General features: G+C 47.3%; 1 protein-coding gene across 6 annotated transcripts in view; it reads left to right on the top strand.

Moving 5' to 3' along the window:
• Nucleotides 1-12,205, top strand: part of TET3 (tet methylcytosine dioxygenase 3) — a 115,852-nt gene that overhangs the window by 54,727 nt on the left and 48,920 nt on the right. Inside the window, exon 1 of one of the 6 annotated variants that reach the window (XM_083514100.1) lies at nt 1,657-1,785. The exons of the other annotated variants lie outside the window; for them this stretch is intronic. The gene's annotated coding sequence lies outside the window, so the exon portion shown is untranslated. Of the gene's footprint in view, nt 1-1,656; nt 1,786-12,205 lie in introns of those variants that run through there. 6 annotated transcript variants of the gene reach the window in all.

Here is a 12,205-nt window from a genome sequence, read left to right as displayed (position 1 = left end):
CCTCTAGTCTAACCCCTGCAGTGCAGGAATCTCAACTAAAGCACCCAACCTCTGCTCAAAATCCTCCAAGGAGAGTCCACCACCTTCTCCATTCCATGGTCGAACAGCTCTTACTGTCATAAAGTTCTTCCTGATGTTTAATTGGAATCTCTTTTCTAGTAATGAGCTTAAACGTCATATAAAAGGTAAAGGGACCCCCGACCATTGGGTCCAGTCGTGACCGACTCTGGGGTTGCGGTGCTCATCTCGCTTTATTGGCCGAGGGAGCCGGCGTACAGCTTCCAGGTCATGTGGCCAGCATGACTAAGCCGCTTCTGGCGAACCAGAGCAGCACACGGAAACGCCATTTACCTTCCCGCCGGAGCAGTTCCTATTTATCTACTAGCACTTTGACGTGCTTTTGAACTGCTAGGTTGGCAGGAGCTGGGACCGAGCAACGGGAGCTCACCCCTTTGCGGGGATTCGAATCGCCGACCTTCTGATTGGCAAGTCCTAGGCTCTGTGGTTTAACCCACAGCGCCACCCGCGTCCCAAAACGTCATATAGTTGTTGTCTATTAGAACCATATGGATATGTGACATTTATTCTTGCCCTTCAAAATGGGGGATTCAGAATGTGCTCTGAAATGGTTAAAGAGATATTCCCAGTCTGAGCCCTATATTGTATGAGACACCTTACAGTTAATAATAGAGGCGATACTTTCCTCCTAGCGGAGCACGAACATAACGTAGAACAAGATTTGTGTGCTCAAAAGCTTCACTTACTAGAGTGTTATAAGGTAAGTAGCCTTTGGTGGGTAAAAACTTGACGCTTTGATGCAACAAAAACTTTGATTGGCTTCTAATTGGCTGCAATGGGAAAACGTGTCACTCCCATAGTGTGATGACTAACACTTCCCCCTTGCTGTCCTTAAACTTGGCGCTTCCCACCAGCAGCGAGGAACTGAGCCTGGAGTCGTGTGACCCAGGACCGCATGCCCCATGAAACGGGGTTGGAGATGCGACCATGTGATGTAGAGGAGGAGCAATGTCTCTGCAGTACTGGGGGCTTCTGGATCGCGTCAGAGGGATCATTTACGAAAGAGAGACTGGGGATGGGAGGCAGGTTTTCCGCTGCGCTTACCTTGGAAGGGATTTCGTTAGGATGAGACGATGCTCTGACGTCAGACTTGTAGTACTTGGATGGGGGGGGGGGAGGGAGCTGCAATTGGCCACAGCCATGTTTCCGCGCTTCTGTTGCAGCGAGCGCAACTGGTTCCTTTTAACAGAACGGTCAGGAGGGTCATCTGAGGTAGTTTTGTAGATGTCTGCAGTAGGAAAACACAGCACTTGCAAGACGCAGTGCTTTGAAGAGTGGGCGACTTCTTGTGCATACGTCAGTTTGTGGAATTAGATTTTATTCTTTCAAAAAATACATATTTTCAAAAGACCTTTTGGAAAGGTGAAGGCCTTCCTCCTCCAAGCCTGCTGGGGTGTGGCTTCCCCCACCCCTTCCAGGGGGGAAAAGTCTCTTCCTGTCTCCTGCAGCAATCCAGTCCTCTCTGACTCCATGCAGCACTGCAGCCATCCTGGAGATGTACGTGCAATGTGCAGGAGGGATAATGGCCCCCACAGCTGTTCGGAGAGGGGAGGGGGAGGTCTGTGTAGGCTGAATAACTAGATCACTGTTACCTCCTCTGCAATCGGTCTTCAGTTGTGGCATATCTCATTTTCCTCGGGATTCCTCCATGCTTTGCTTTTCTTCTCCTTCGCCGTATTTGGTTCTCTCTTGGCGAATTCTGGAAATGTAAGTGCTTCCTTGTGCTGTTTTCCCCTCTTCTCCCCCTCTCCTCTCTTGCCTGCAGTTTTCCAAGATGTCTGTCTGTCTCCTTCTTTGTGTTCGCTGGAGAAGCGATTGACTGGTTTGTTCTTTGCAGCTTTTTCTGCACACAGGCTGGGCTGCCCTCCTGTAAGCCGAGTTCACAAATCTGGTGTGTAAGGCAGCAAACACACATGTCATTTTTAACAAACAGGATTTGCAGCACTGTAGCTAAAGCGGAGGAGAAAATTGGGGCACCATTAGGGGAGGCTGAGTGCGCTTTGGAAGCCCTGTGAAACGCGAACCTCTGTCAACATTTTGCTTGCTGTTTCTGAATCATGGCAGTGCCGCTGTGCAGAAGGGGATGAGGCACGAAGATCTGCAGACAGAGCCCAGAGAGTGAATTGTGCCGAGTATGTAGGGAGGCAGATGCAGTTCGTGGTGTGGAGGTTATTCTGTCATTTTGGTTTACTGCTTTTTTTTGCACCTTGCAGCTTTGCAGTGGAGTTTTCCCATAATTGCATCAAACCACAAATGGCTGCTAACTTTTTGAAGTTGGATTTGAAACCTTTGCCAAAATCCTTGAGGTCATTTTCCCTTTAATGTTGGGAGTTATTTACATTTTTTGTTTTAAATTCTAAAAGAATGTAAGCCTTTTGTGTTGGGGGTGGGGTGGGAAATATGTGCCCCCCCCTCCCCACTTTGATTTTCCTCTTGTATTGCTATTCCTTCCCCCCAAGCCACGGTGAGGTGTGGTGGGGAAAATGTTTTGTTTTAAAGCATTAGGATGACTTTGTATTTGGGGTGCTGCTTCCTCCAGGAACATTTAAGCAGGGGAGTGCATGCCACATAAATGATCCTTGCTCTGGGACCAGCATGTCCTCCAGGGGATCTTTGTTTGCAGAGGAGGAGAGGAAACCAGAGGGTTTGTTCGGATCATGGAGTTTTTGCAAGGGAGCTGGGTGGGAGGGGGATGAATGCACAAAAGGCTCTGGCAGACCCTGCTGCTACTGCTGTGCTGGGAAAGAACAAAGGAATGGATTGGAAAACACAGGAATGGGTTAACAAAAATGGGCAAATTTAATCTGCAAAAAAACAATACTTGCAAAAATCAGCAGCGTTCCATAAAAGCTGGTGTATTTATCTAGCATTTCAGAAGTTGGCCAGCCTAAGTTAGATTGTTGTGATTTCAGGATAAGGTAAACTTGCCCCAGCTTGTTGCCAAGACTGGACTCAAATTTGCTGCTTCTTTTTTTAACATGGGCTGCAAGCACAATTGGGGATGCATTTTATTTCTGCTGCTCCTGCTTCTTGAGGGAGGAATTTGCTTTGCAACCTGGTGTTTGTCCACATGCAGTTGCACCTGAATGTTGGAAGATTCGGGACAGCTGAAAAAAACAAACTTCTTCATGCAGCACAGAGTTAAACTGTAGAATTGACTCCCATAGGCCGCCAATCTAGATGGCTTTAAAAGAGGATTAGACAAATTCATGGAGGAGGAGAGGGCTATTGATAGCTACTAGCCATTGTGGTTACACTCTGCTTCCACAGTCAGAGGCGTATGCTTTTAAATACCAGTTGCTGGAAATCATAGGAGGGGAGGGGGGCTCTTGCATTTGGGCCCTGCTTGTGGGTTTCCCTTGGGGGCATCTGGTTGGCCACTGTGAGAACAGGATGCTGGACTAGAAGGGCCATGGGCCTGATCCAACAGTCTCTTCATGTGTTCTTTAATCAGGTACACTGCCACTGAACAATGTCTTCTCCCCTGAACACTTTGGAGGTGTAGACACACGTGTTCCCATTCCCAACACGTCATAAAAGCACTGGGCAATGGGCTTTGTGGGGTGGTGAATGCTTCCCTCTGTGAGAGAGTCTTCCTTGTACCACTTAAAGAAGCGGTTATTAAACTGCTTCTTAAAAAAACCATCTTTGGACCTGGCCATTGTGGCTAATTATCACCCAGTCTCAAATCTTCCATTCTTGGGCAAGGTGGGTGGTCACTTAGAATCATAGAATCATAGAGTTGGAAGAGACCACAAGGGCCATCGAGTCCAACCCCCTGCCAAGCAGGAAACACCATCAGAGCACTCCTGACATATGGTTGTCAAGCCTCTGCTTAAAGACCTCCAAAGCAGGAGACTCCACCACACTCCTTGGCAGCAAATTCCACTGTCAAACAGCTCTTACTGTCAGGAAGTTCTTCCTAATGTTTAGGTGGAATCTTCTTTCTTGTAGTTTGGATCCATTGCTCCGTGTCCACTTCTCTGGAGCAGCAGAAAACAACCTTTCTCCCTCCTCTATATGACATCCTTTTATATATTTGAACATGGCTATCATATCACCCCTTAACCTCCTCTTCTCCAGGCTAAACATGCCCAGCTCCCTTAGCCGTTCCTCATAAGGCATCGTTTCCAGGCCTTTGACCATTTTGGTTGCCCTCCTCTGGACACGTTCCAGTTGGTCAGTGTCCTTCTTGAACAACTCCAGGCACATCTGGAGGATGCAGACCATTTGGACCCCTTCCAGTCAGGGTTCAGGCCTCATCATGGGACTGAAACTGCCTTGGTTGCACTGGTTGATGATCTCCAGCGGGCTAGGGACTAGCAGCTTTTGATACCATTGACCATGTTATCCTTCTGGATTATCTAGGGGGGTTGGGAGCTGGGGGTGCTGTTATGCTGTGGTTCTGCTCCTTCCTCATGGCTCATGTCCAGAAAGTGGTGTTGGGACCCCTGGGCACTCATTTGTGGGGTGCCTTAGGGCTCTGTCCACTCCCCCATACTTTTAAACATCTATATGAAGCTGCTGGGAGAAATCATCAGGGGGTTTGGGCTAGGTGTTCACCTATATGTGGATGATACCCAGCTCTACCTCTCCTTTAAATTGGAACCAGTGCAGGCGGTGAATGTCCTGTGTGAGTATCTGGAGGTGGTTGGAGGATGGGTGGTGGCTAATGGATTGAGGTTGAATCCCGACAAGACAGAAATATTATTTTGGGGGACAGAGGGTGGATGGGTGTGGAGGACTCCCTGGTCCTGAATGGGGTAACTGTGCTCCTGAAGGACCAGGTGCACAGTCCGGGAGTCATTTTGGAGTCACAGCTGTCCATGGAGGTACAGGTGTATTCTCTGTCCAGGGCAGCTGTCTACTAGCTCCATCTGGTATGCAGGCTGAGACCCTACCTGCCTGCACACTGTCTCGCTAGAGTGGTGCATGCTCTGATTATCTCCCACTTGGGCTACTGCAGTTCACTCTACGTGGGACTGCCTTTGAAAGTGACTCAGAAACTACAACTGATCCAGAATGTGGCAGCTAGACTGGTGACTGCGAGCAGCTGCCGAGACCATATAACACCGGTCCTGAAAGACCTACATTGACTCCCAGCATGTTTCCGACCACAATTCAAAGTGTTGGTTCTGACCTTTGAAGCCCTAAATACACAGTATACCTGAAGGAGTGTCTCCACCCCCATTGTTCAGCCTGGACCCTGAGATCCAGCTCTGAGGGCCTACTGGCAGTTCCCTCACTGTGATTATGTGAAGTTACAGGGAGCCAGGCAGAGGGCCTTCTTGGTAGTGGTGCCCACCCTGTGGTATGCCCTCGCATCAGATGTCAAAGAGATGAGTAATTATATAACCTTCAAAAGACATCTGGAGGCAGCCCTACAGTGGTGTTGCCTGTTGCCAATTGCTCTCTCTTCCTCCCTGTGTGTGGTGGCGAGGATTGTGCTGAGAGAGAGAGATGGTGGCTGTTGTTGTCTGGGCTAGAGGGAGAAAGTGAGTAGCCAGTGAACAGCAGCCATAGTGAATGGTGTGCCCCTTGCTGGGTTTGGGACCTGGCGGGTGCTGCCTAATGGTACCAGTTGCTGGCAGGTTTGTTCCTGGAATAGTTCACCTACATGAACACCCCCATGACTTTTCTCGGAAGTCTTTGACACATAATAATCATCATATTTGGCACAGTTATTTGTCTCTGCAACCCACTGAAACCTTTAAAAAGTCCATGTAGCTGTAACCAATGGGCATTCTTTCCCTTCCTTGATCTCCTATCCCTTCCTTTGTCAAGTTTTAAATATATGTTCTGCAAGGTTAGGACCTGTTTTCTTTGCACAGTAACTTGGATGGTGTGGTATAAATAAAGTTGATCCCAAATAGCATTTTGGGTTCACAGGGTGGGAGAGAGGTTGGATTTGTACCTTGTAAGAAAAGCCTGCTGGGTCTGGCCAGTGACCCCTCTAGTCCAGCATCCTGTTCTCACAGTGGCCAACCAAATGCCCGTGGGAACCTGCAAGCAGGATTTGAGCACAAGAGCACTCTTCCCTCCTGTGGTTTCCAGCAACCGGAATTCAGAAGCACTGCTGCCTCCAGCTGTGGAGGTAGAGCATCACCAACATTACTAATAGCTATTAATAGCCCTCCATCAATTTGTCCAGTGCTCTTTAAAAGCCATCTAAATCATTGGCCATCACTGCCTCCTGTGGGAGTGAGTTCCATAGTTTAACCATGTGCTTACTACTCCCAAAACCACATATCCTCATTCTTCTCTTGTCCCCTGGATAATCTTCTCTCAGCTCTCCTCCCTTCATGCCCCAAAGGCCAACTCATAGCCCACCTTTTAAATCTGGCACCTACATGAATTGCTTCTCCAACCCAGTGAATAAGCTGCATGGAAAGAATTAGAAATATCAGCTCAGGTAGGATTTCTCCAGATTAATAATACTAGAACAATATGGTGGCTGAGGCAGCACAGTCAGGCAAACAAGCAAGCAAGCAAACAAACAAACAAACAATACTAGGTAGTTATATATTTTATTCTATTAATAAGTTTTTATATACCACCCTTCACCCAAACTGGTCACAGAGGGGTTTACAAAAACAAACATAATAAATGGAAACATTAAAACATTCTCATAAAATATAGAAGTAGCATAGTTAGAAACACCATAAAATTACTTGACCCCATCAGCCACTGAAAGCCTGGTGAAAAACATGGGGTTTTGATCTGGTGTCTGAAAGAATACAAAGCTACACACCTCTGTGGCGAGGTCACTCTACCACCAAAAAGGCTGTCCCAGAGATGCCTACACCACATAGCTTTTTTTATCTCGGAAACACCAGGAGAGTCTCTCCCACTGATCTCAAAACATGGCTTGTGTGATAGGGGAGAAGATTTTCTCTCAGATGTTTCTTCCCCAGGCTTAATCCGGGCTTTAAATGGCAACATAAGCACCTTGAATTGGGCCTGCCTGGCTTGGGAACTGAAGGAATCAAGCAAAACTAGGAATGGCAGGGGGGAAAGTTGTGGGCTGGACATTTTGTAGCTGGTTGACTGGCCGAATCCAAAGAGTGCTCACTAATGGTTCCTTGTCATCCTGGAAAGAAGCAACAAGTGGGGTGCCACAAAGTTCTGCTCTGAGCCCATTGTTGTTCAACGTCTTTATGAACAACTTGGGTTGTATTGTGGGGATGATCATCATATTTGCAATTGACACCAAACTAGGATGAGTAGCTAATGCTGCAGAAGACAGACTCAAGATTCAAGATGACTTTAACAGATTGGAGAACTGGGCCAAAACTAACAAAATGAATTTCAGTAGGGGCAAATGTAGGGTTCTACACTTAGACAGGAAGAACCAGCTGCACAGATATAAGATGGGGGACACCTGGCTTGCCAGTAGTTCATGTGAAAAGGATCTAGAGGTCTTAATAGGCCACACGCTTAACTTGAGTCAACTGTGTGATTCAGCGGCAGAAAAAAAGCTAGCACTATTCTAGGCTGCATCAACAGAAGTCTAATGTCCAGATCAAGGAAAGTAATAGTACCACTGTATTCTGCCTTGGTTAGACCACACCTGGAATACTGTGTCCAGTTCTGGGCACCACAATTTAAGAAGGATATTGACAAGCTGGAAGGTGTGCAGAGGATGTCGACCAAGATGATCAAGGGTCTGGAAACCAAGTCTTATGAGGAAGAATGGTATGTTTAGCCTGGAAAAAAGGAGACCGAGAGGAGATATGAGAGCCTTCTTCAAATATCTCAAGGGCTGTCACATGGAAGATGGAGCAAGCTGGTTTTATCCAATGGCATCAAGCTGCAAGAAAGGAGATTCTGACTAAATATTAGGAAGGACTTTCTGACAGAGATGTTCAACAGTGGCACAGACTCCCTCAGGAGGTTGTGGACTCTCCTTCCTTGGAGGTTTTTAAGCAGAGGTTGGGTGGCCATCTGTCATGGATGCTTTCGTTGAAATTCCTGCATTCCAGGGAGTGGGACTAGATGACCATTTATATCCTTTCCAATTCTATAATTCTATGATTCTTTGAATCACAAATACAGAGGGAAACCTACATCTACACAGGCTCATTTCAGACATAGATCAGGCAACTTAACTTGACTCACTGTGATAAAGGAAATGATAAACTATGGCTTGTGTTGGGCTGGTAAACCAGAATCAGAAACCAGTGTTTGAATTACACTCACACTGTGGTTTGGTGTGGTGTCTGAATTGCAAAAAGCAGTCATGGGACTGCTAAACAGAAGAGAGCAGCCAATAATATATTCTATAGTAGATGATACCTAATATATCACGTTCAAGGCACTGAACATACATTATCATGTTGTGAAAACAGTGGTGTGAGGTAGAGATCTGTATTACTAGTCCTAGATTGCAGTATTTGACTGTGGGAGCCAAGCCACAAACTGCAGCTCTCAGGATGCTGCTTTTCCACTGTTCCCCGTCTTTGTATCTCTGCTCAGTGTCAGCCACTATGCTACCTCAGTTCTCTTACAGCTGAGATTTTCAACCTTTTTGAGTCCATGGGTCCCTTGACCAACTGCATTCTTTCTATGGCACTCCTATGGGGCTCAGGAGGCCAGCTAGGTCACCTCTTGCCTGCAGAGTGGACAGCCTCTCACCCCTTTTCGAACACCCTCCCTTGTGGAGTGTTCCCTCAGCCTCTTCTCCTTGGGAGTCCTCCAGGCAGCCACTGCTGCCACCCTGGTCTCTGAGCTGCCCCCCCCTGCCCCAAAGAGAGGTGCCTCTTCACACTGCCCCCCAGAGGCCTGGGAAGCACCCCTGGCCAGCCCCAGAGGCACCATTCGCCTGGGGAGCTTGTAGCCAGGGCTGCTGCAACAAACAGCTGTGCAAGCCTTTGGGAGGCAGAGATGCGGGAGAGCATCAGAGGAGGGAGGGAAGGAAAGAGGGACAGAGGCCAGTGTTGCCCACGGCACCCCAGACTATCATTCAAGACACCCCAGACTATCATTCAAGACACCCCAGACTATCATTCAAGACACCCCATGGTGCCACAGCACACTGGTTGAAAACCCCTGCCTTACAGCATCCTTCACCAACCTAGGATCCCGAAGATCTTTTGGACTACAACTTCCATCAATCCCAGCATCATATGGCCTTGGTGGCTGGGGTTGATGGGAGCTGTAGTCCAAATTGTTGAAGGCTGCCCCACAACCTTAATTTTTGAAGTGGGAATTAATCTACTAAGAGGAGTAAAACAAAGGGAGCATTTCTCTCCCAAAAAGTTTGTTCATTTGAGGAGCTGCTGAAGTTAACTGATGCCTTCTCTTTCTTTCCTGGTTACACACACAAAATACCACTCCTCTTTTGTTGCCCTTTGTTGACTACTTTAGTTTCATGAATACCTTCTGGTGAGAGATTTTGTCAAAGACTTTTTGAAAGTCTAAACCTGCCTTATCAACTGAAACAGCCTTAGTTGCAAGGGCATTGAAAGCCATGATAAACTTGATTAAAATTGTCAAAGGAAGGGAGAGGAGCCCAGGAATTTTACTCCTGAAATGTTTTAGGTTGGCTTTTTGGAACCTGAAATAGTTTTCCAGCACTTGATAGCTTCTCTACAGCATAATCTTAACTTGGAAAATATTCAGTGGTTTTGCTTGTAGTTGTTTCATTTTCTTTTTTTGGGGGGGAAATTCTGCCTGTGCTTTGAAGTGATGGCTTTGAAGAGGGGTGCGCCTCCTCTGGGTCCTACCAACAAGTTTCTTTCTAATGAAATGGCTTTCAGATGTTTCTTGGCAATGTGTTTAGTGGACATAATAGACTGCTTGTATGACTGGTGTTGGAGTATTATAGTATGAAATTCAAAGGAGGAGCAATGGCCCTTCCTCCTAACCGTCAGGGCACTTGATCAATTGTGAATTTTCCCCACATGGTTTTTGCAGGAGAAACAAAAAGCAACTCATGGATCAGTTCAGCTTTTAGGATTCTGAAATAGGCTTTACTTAGGAAACTGCCTTGGTCGTCCTGATGATTATTTTCTTATTGGCTCAGAAACAAAACTGGTGACCAGTACATGTTCAAGGTCTCTGAATAGCTCAGCTGGTAGAGCATGAGGCTCTTAATGCATAGGCAAGGGACAGTGAACCCAGTGAACCCAGTGGTTCCCAGTGAACCCAGCTGAAAGCTGTCTGTCCCGCCAGGTGGTCTTTCATCTGGGCACATGTGGAGGAATGCTAAGCTACGAAGGGTCAAAGTCGCTGAGGCTGACTTTCCCATTATTTTCAATTCCACAGCATGAGGCCTCATCAATAGGTTGGGAGCAGGATCTAACTGGCTGCAATATAACCTAGCAGGGAAGCAGCCTAGAACATTTCCTAGGTTAGAGACATATGTGGGGTTTGCAGGACAGGCACAGCCAGTGTTGTGGTCAACCAGAAGTAGCCACAACCCCCACCTTCCTGCCTTTGCACAAGCTACCCCAGTAAACACTGGCAGCCCTGCTTGTTTCAGGAACGCTGAGCAGCCTTTGCGAGAGGAGGGTTGAACAGCTGCTGTATCCTTGACCGACTTGGATGGAGCCCAGGCAGCTTCCAGACCTGCCTTATCTGCTCTCTGAGCAGGGCTGCGCTTCACATTGGCCAGAGCTCACACAGAGAGGGTGTGCGTGTGTGTATGGGGTGTGTGTGTGTGTGCGTGCACACCTGTGAGTGGGTTTATGTGCAGGGTAGCCAAAGACTGGTTTACAAGACAACCACAGGCAGCTTCTCCAAGAAGAGGCTTGTTGGAGCTTGCCCACTCCACTGGCCTGTCAGTGCAGAGCACAAGTCGCTTAACAGGCTTCTGGCCTACAGTGGCGGCAGCGGCGGCAGCAGCAGCAGCACAGGAGAGTGAAATAACAGTGGGAAATCTTGCAATCTTTGGAGCGCTTTCCCATACTAAGTTAGAACTCCCAGACGGAGGATTTCTCAGGTACACAGTTTCAGCACTCTGATACGTAACTCTCTTCTGTGGCTGCCTAGAAGTTACTGGGCCCAAGTTAGTGTGTTCATGTTGGCTTAATGAGAGCCAGTGTGGTGCAACAGCTAGAGTGTTGGACTATGACCTGGGAGGCCAGGGTTCAGATCCCCACTTGGCTGTGAAGCTCACTGGGTGACCCTTAGGCAGTCACTGTCTCTCAGCCTCAGGGCTGTGAGGATGAAATGGGGAGGAGGAGAACTATGTAGGCCACTTTGAGCTCCTTGGAAGAAATGGTGGTATAAAAATGTAATATATAATATAAACTTACAAATCCTGAATGATTTGGGACCCAAATGATTTGGGATGGAGTGCCTCTTCCCATACTGACCAGTCCAGTAATGGGAACAGCCATGACTCATTGGTAGAGCGTCTGCTTTGCATGCAGAAGACACCAAGTTCAATCTCTGGCTTCTCCAGGTAGGAAACATTCCCTGCCTGGGATCTTGCAGAGCCACTTCCAAGCAGTGCAGACAAGACTGAGCTATTTGGGCCAATGGTTGTGTTCAGTATAAGGCAGCTTACTATGTTCCTAAGGCTCTCAGTTCAGCAGGGGGGGGGGGCTTCTCTTTGCACACCAGCAAGTGTTGCTTGCTGTGTGTGGGTGCAGGATAGGCCCTTCTCCTTAATTCTTCTCCAGCTGTGGAACTCCCACCCCCTAGAGGCACAGATGGTCACATCACAGATGGGCTTCTGTCACCTAATCAAAACAAACCTCTGCAAATAAATACCCAGGTCTTGGAGGGTGTGGGGTGAGCTTTGCTTTGGTATTCTGGACACACAAGTGTTGTGCTTTGACCACTGCTTTTAACTATGTTTTTTCTTAATTTACTGTTGCATTGTGTTGGAAACTGCTTTGGAGCTACATTGAGGGGGAAAGTGGTTTATAAATATTATAGCTAAAATAAATAATAGGCAGATTGGTACCCTAGGAAAAAAAATCCTAATTTGGGAAGCGAATGGAGGGAGATAGGGGTACAAAGATAGTAATAAATAAAATTATTGGTAAAGGAAGTTACCTATCACTTCCCCGCCAGCAGCTCCCATGCCCCATTTCAAATTGTTCAACCCCACAGCTCTTCAGAGAAGGCTTAGAATCATAGAATCTTCAAGTTTGAAGGGACCCAGGGGTCATCTAGT

This window comes from Podarcis liolepis (genome assembly GCF_965112155.1).
Source record: "Podarcis liolepis genome assembly, chromosome: 7".
Lineage (NCBI taxonomy): Eukaryota > Metazoa > Chordata > Lepidosauria > Squamata > Lacertidae > Podarcis > Podarcis liolepis.
This window is presented reverse-complemented; position numbering and strand designations above follow the sequence as displayed.